This window comes from Neopsephotus bourkii, unplaced genomic scaffold, assembly GCF_033783945.1.
Source record: "Neopsephotus bourkii isolate Nb327-2 ecotype Australia unplaced genomic scaffold, CSIRO-AGI_Nbou_v1 NB_1358, whole genome shotgun sequence".
NCBI lineage: Eukaryota > Metazoa > Chordata > Aves > Psittaciformes > Psittacidae > Neopsephotus > Neopsephotus bourkii.
The window spans coordinates 3218191-3224696 of NW_026901837.1; positions in this window are offsets into that span (position 1 = coordinate 3218191).

A 6506-nucleotide genomic window follows, 5' to 3' on the forward strand; every position below is an offset into this window, starting at 1 on the left:
CGCTGCCGGCAGCCCAATCGCAGCGGGGAGCAGCCGCTCCAGAAGGGGGTGTTGGGATGTGTAGTCCGGCCGGAGGGCGGCCCTGCGCCCGACGTGGAGAACTACGCGTCCCGGCGGGCAGCGCGCAGCGGGCCCGACCCGCGCCGGATCTGCCTCCCCTTGTCGGTGTCAGCCCTTGAGGCTGCCGAGGTTATCGAGAACAGGTATATGGCTGGCAGCAGTCAGGAGTAAAGCAATGCCGGTGGTGAGCTTGCCTCAGAAATTTGCATTGGCAAAAACTGCAGCAGACGCGTGGTTCGAGCCACTGCAGAGCCTTGTCAGGTGTGGGCTTCAGCAGAAGCCTTCGGTGTAGCTTAAGTAAACACACTGTGGAGCTCTCATCCATGTATATTGATACATATATGTATATGAAGGGGGGGTTGCAAAGAGAATGAGGCTAGACTTTTGTCCCTGACAGGACCAGAAGCAGTGGGCACAAACTGAAACACAGGAGGTTCCCTCTGAACTAAAGCAAACAGCTTTTCTGCTGTGAGGATGGCTGAACCCTGTGTGAACCCTGAACGGCTGCCTAGAGAGGTTGTGGAGTCTCCATCCTTGGGGGTATTCAGAAGTCTATGCCCTGGACATGGTCCTGGGCAGGCAGCTGTAGGAGGCTTGAGCAGGTAGGTTGGACCAGATGGCCCTCAGAGGTCCCTGCCAATCTCAGCCATTCTATGATTAAGTAATCTACCACCAAACAGGCTGGTATTTGTGTTTCCCTTGCTTTTCCTGCAGGGTAAAAAGGTGCTTTTTTGGTAAGGTTAATTTTCAGCCAAATCACTTCCTTGATCCAGTTCATCTCTTAGCAGAGAGGAGAAGGAAACAAAGGCAAAACCACCTGTTTGCAGCTGTCCCATTAAATCAATCGTAAAACCATAATTCTGAGTATACTGAAATGCAAAAGAATGCTTGCAAGGAAATTGGAAACAGGAATCAGGCATACAGGATCTTGCAGAATTCTTTCAGACATCTCAGGTACACATTTCCCGCTCTAAAATTTAAACCTCAAAACTTAAGTTAGTTGAAGAAGCAGCAACTCACATACCACTAAAAGACATGTTTCTGAGTCCAGGAACAGCACCTGGACAGACTCACCAACACCACCCATCAACAACTTTAAAGAATCTGGTTTCTTCATCTGACATTCCTTTTTTTTTCTGGCACTGTTCCTCTAAAGCTTGAAAAATAAGTGTCATTCTGTCATTACCTGAACCTTTCAAGGAAGAGCAATCTCTTTTTTCCATAAAATCCTTTCTACAAGTAGTCTGCACTGCCTTTGTTTGGCAGCATGGACAGGCCTGGACTGCTTCATGCAGCTGCTTCCTGTAGGCCTTTGGCACCCTTGTGAACAATATATCTACTGAAATCATCACTACCTGTAATAAATGTGAGTCTTGACTTCTCTAAGCACTCAAGGCCTCCACCCATCATAACTGATGGGTTCAAAGAAAATAATTCTGCCAGTGCCTTTTATGTTTTTACATCAGCTACGACTTCAGTTTCCTGTCCTGTTCTGTCGTCACTCGTTATGGTCTCCCAGTTTTCCTGTGAATAGGCATTTCATGTGTGCTTGCTTTATTTCTGTGTTAATCTTGGTCTTCAGAAGTTGGATAGATCTCCTTTTTCCCATGATAAGTTTGCACTTGTGGGGTGTCTCTGGCAATGGCTGCATACATCTGAGATAAATAAAGTCAACCAGAATCATGACTGAAGCATTGGTATTAGACTTTGGTACAGCTAAATTCCCACACTGCATGCTAAGATTGATTGAAAGTCACGGCAGAGCCTTTTATCTTTTAGAAGTTGTTTTTTCCACAGGCTGCAAATGAACTCTGGCTACAGGAAACAGATTGTGAAACTGGCTCCAAGGCCTAAGCTTCAGATTTCAGCCCTTTGTTTTATAGATTCTAATGTAGTACTTGGTAATGGACATGGAGGTGGCTTTATTTTTTCCAAACAAAATCTCTGCAGTTTTCCAATACCAGGTCAAGCTTCTGTATGTGCTGCAAGAAATGTGGAAATCAAGGTCAAAGGTTACCAGTGGAATTAATCAGAGCTTGAAGTTAGGGGAATGTGTTTGTTTGATTTGTGTGTTCACTGACTGAGGTTAATATGCTTGTTTTTGATCCCTAAAGAATGGATAAGAGAAAGGCAGAATTATGAAGGAAACAATCTGGCAACTCATCCAGAATTACTGCATTTGAGTTTCTAAAATGATAAGCTGACAAAACACAAATTTGTGGCTGTTTTAAACCTCAGTATTTCCTTCCTTGATGATTTATCAACTTCCCTTTTTTTTTAACTAGATAAGGACTTCTATAGCCATATGCAACAGGATAATTATTTCTTGATAATGCAATACATAATAGTTTAATTGTATCTTTTCTAAAATATAAGATCTGAATTATATTTACTTTTTAAAATGTTTTCTAGTTTCTGTATGTCACAAAACAGCATTTTACTGCAGAATACACTTAGTCAATTACTGTAGAACTAGTAACAACACAGTGAAACTTGTGCAGCTTAGAAGGAACTGCTTTTTAAATTAGATACCTTCAGCTGCTTTCATTTACACCTAGTTTTGTTGAGGCTTGTTTCATTCCAACCAGTAAATACCAATAAATATCTCTTGTAAAAGTTCACCCTCCCCTCTTAGATCTGTGTTTTGGCATGTTGCCACAACAACTGGGCACTCCACGGTGTTTAGTGCATTTTTTCTTCATAGCAGCCCTCTGAAGAAGCAAAGTTCTGTAACTCCTGTTTTGTAAAGAGACACCAGAAAGCCAGAGGCTACTCCTCTACTGTCTTTGAAGCCAGGCCCGATCTTGGTGTCAAGCCCAGGCTCATGTATCATCCCACAGATTGGCCTCAATGGTTGAGCAAGCTACAGCATACTATGTGGGAGAAAGCATGGCCTTGGTTTACTTCTGAGCACGTTTGTACATCTGCCATGTGTTCTGGCCTATTGTGCCAGAACCCTGCCTCCTTAGGTGTCACAAATGCAGCAGGGATGGGCAAGTTAGTCACTGGCTTCTTTTTAGGAGACCAAATTTTTCTAGCAGAACGACTATAAAATAGGTTCATGCTGAAGGGTGGGTTGCTTTGAGAAGAGCTGAGTTATCATGTACCAGAACTACAGGTCACTTAAAGTCCAGCTGTACTTTGCCAAATCTCTGACTATACACCATTTAACTGTATAAATATATCCTAAAAAGACTAAGGGCTAAACTCCAGAAAAGAGTGTGGGTAAACTAAAAATTCAAATCCGAAAACTCCCCTGAGCAGCCATGTAAACCCTTAGTCTGTTTCTGGATAGAAAACAAGCTGGGCATCTTGGCACCTTTGTGCCCATTTGTGGTCTAGGAACTAAGTAGAGCAGTTCCAAAAGAGGTCCAGCTGAGAGGAACATCTCTGAGCTCAGCAAGTCAGGTTCTTCTGTTATAGCCACAGATGGCTTCAGTGCTCAGCCATATTTGGTAGAATGCACATCATCAGTGCAGTAACTCAGTGATGATAGAATTGGCTTTTAGCTCAAAGGGATTTATATCAACAATATCTAACTCCATGGAGAGTGTCCCAGGTACTCAGAAGGACTGCAAAATGGAAGACAGAACTGTTGAAGTTGTGTCCCTATTAGAAAGGATGGCAAATGTATGACACTGGTGTGAGGTAGAAGGAAGGAGACACAGGGAACTGTAGGCATTTACTCCTGGTTTCTGGTAGTTATTCCCAAGCCAGTGCTGGTTTTTATCCAGGAACTATTTACTACAAAAATGTATAAGTAAAATCCAGGACACTTTCAACAATTAAAGTAGGGGAGAGAGACACATCCTTGTTTTACTGTCTTTTGCCTCAGCTGCTTTCTCCTTGTCCTAGACTCTCACATGCCTTTCTGAACAGGGTCTTAACTTCAGACAAAAAGGTGGTGACTCCCCGTTTCCTTCCTGCTCATCTTCCTCCCTGTCTAGTATGGTGGTCAGGGATGCAGCATGAATGCTTCCCAGGAACTCCCACTTCCTGGCCAACGCTTTAACTATGGGGTAACAGCATAGGGAAGATGGGCACTATTTCCTCCAGCTACACTTTAAAGGAAAATGAACATTGCTTATTGGAAATTTTTATCTGCTGACCGCCCAGTAGGCCTTTTAAACACCTTTGGCAGACTGTCTGTTAATACAAACCTTGGTGATTTCCAGTAATAACACAAAGAAGAATGCTGTGACCAGCAGCCACATGAAATGAAGTCATATACCAGAGAAGCTAGAGAAGACACAGGGACTCTATTCATTGTTCTGAAGAACAGATTTTGGCACTCACTGCTAGAAGAGGACTCCAAATTCTGAGTCCCAAGAGGAAAAAGGTGACAAGTGCTAGTGTAGGACTTCACACGCATCTAAATTGATAGAGTCCCACACAGCTTTTGTTAGCTTCTCTCTGAGCGTGCTGCTTGTTTTGGCCATATACCTGCACTTCTTGTACATAAAGGGAATGTAAGCCTGTCGCTACCAAACTCAGGATTCAGCAATGAGGCTGGAAGGCTCAGGCATCCTGGAGCATCAGTCCTAGTCCCATCTCTTGGTGATTTATTAAGGTCACACGGACTAGCAAGAATTTAAGTCAAGTCCCTAGAGATTCACCCAATTACCTTGCAGTCAGAAACTGTACATCTAGTTAATAGGGGAGGAATGTCTCTCAAATAATTTATAATCAATTAAAGTTAGTTTTATATCTGCAACATTGTGCAGGGGTTCATAGCATCTTATTCAGATTTTCTTTGCATCTCTGAAGTCATGGAAGTTTAAATATACAGATTACATGAAACAGGGATCCTATTGCATGGCTCCGAACATTGTAAGTTTTCCCAGACAATTTAGGGCAGAAGTAGTGATAGACCATTTTTGAGTACTCATTATACACCGTACGATATGCAAACTATTTGGCATTAATACTTAGGTTATTGTGCCTGTTCGGGATGCACAATGTAGATGTGTTGGGAGTTGCTATGAATATTCTGAGTCATGTAAACATATTAAATTATTTTAAATTATTCTTCAACAAAATAGGTCTCCAAAATAAGACTGAGGACTCACTCTGACTCAGATCTGCTTGCAAATTTTCTGCATCTTTAAAGACTCATCTGTTGCTGAGAAGAGGTGACTTTGGGAATCATTTCTTGCCAGGAGTGAATGCTCCATCCCTGGCAGTGTTCAAGGCCAGGTTGGACGAGGCCTTGGGTGATATGGTTTAGAGCGAGGTGTCCCTGCTCATGGCAGGGGCGTTGGAACTTGATGATCTTAAGGTCCTTTCCAACCCTAACTATTCCATGATTCTATGATTCTATCTTTTCCTTGTTAGTACTTTTTTCTTTTTTCTCTTTTTTAGGTTGCCTGCTGTATAAATGCAGAATGGGGTTCTTGTTCCCCACCAGGTGCCTACCTATCAGCAGCACAGAAATGAATATATAAAAAAAAAAAAACAAAAATGAAGGGGTGGTAGTAGGTAAAAAGAGACAAATCCTATGAATAATTACCATCTTCATGTTTCTCTACTTGTCCCTGCCATGCTCTTCTAGTTATCTGGCTAAAAACCTACCTTCTACTCCATCTTAATGGAGTAGGAGTTAAAGGATGTTGAATGAAGAGACTGAGACTTTCTCTGAAAAAGTATTGGTAAAAACAGAAGTTTACTTTGAAAATAAGTTCCAAGGACACAGTGAGGACACAGTCTGTCTATTTCGTCTGCCTAGAGGGCAAGTTGCAATGTTCAGAACTATCTTTCAGTGATCCCATTAAATATTTGAGACAAAAGGTGAAAATTATCATGCAGTAGAAGTGGTTACTGTGAATGAGTTGGTACCCTACCTCATGTTATTTCTTTGCTATGATTGTCATTTCAACCCACACTCACATTTGCCCCACCCTACCCTAATATGTCTTTTTAGCATTTGTTCCTCTAATCTGTAATTCTGCCTGTGCATAGATACACAGTATTCTATTCTGATGATACCCTTGAAAACCTTCCCTTTCCACACAGCAAAGTCTTCCTTTTTTTTAATCAAAGGTCAAGAATCAGAGCCACTAATTTCCTCCTGGCCTCCAGTCTATCAGGACACTACATACTCTGCTTTGCTCTCTAGAAAGCTGTGAGAGCTGCTTCCAATCTAATGAGCAAAAGCAGATTTTTTGAGAAATGACCAAACTAAGCAAACTACATACGGAAGAGCATGATGGCATCATCAGCAGAAAATCACAGTGGGGACAAAATACAATTTTTTACATTCTTCATGTAGAGTACTGAGGAGAGCAACTTCAGTTTCCACATCAGTCAGTGTACTATGAGCAAACAGCATCAGTTGAAACTGAGTTCTAAGTATGAAGGGAAAAAAATTGATAGTTATTCTCATGTGGGAAAAATAATTGGATCTTTTTGCTTTGTAAAAAAAAAAAAAGGAAAAAGACAACTTTTTG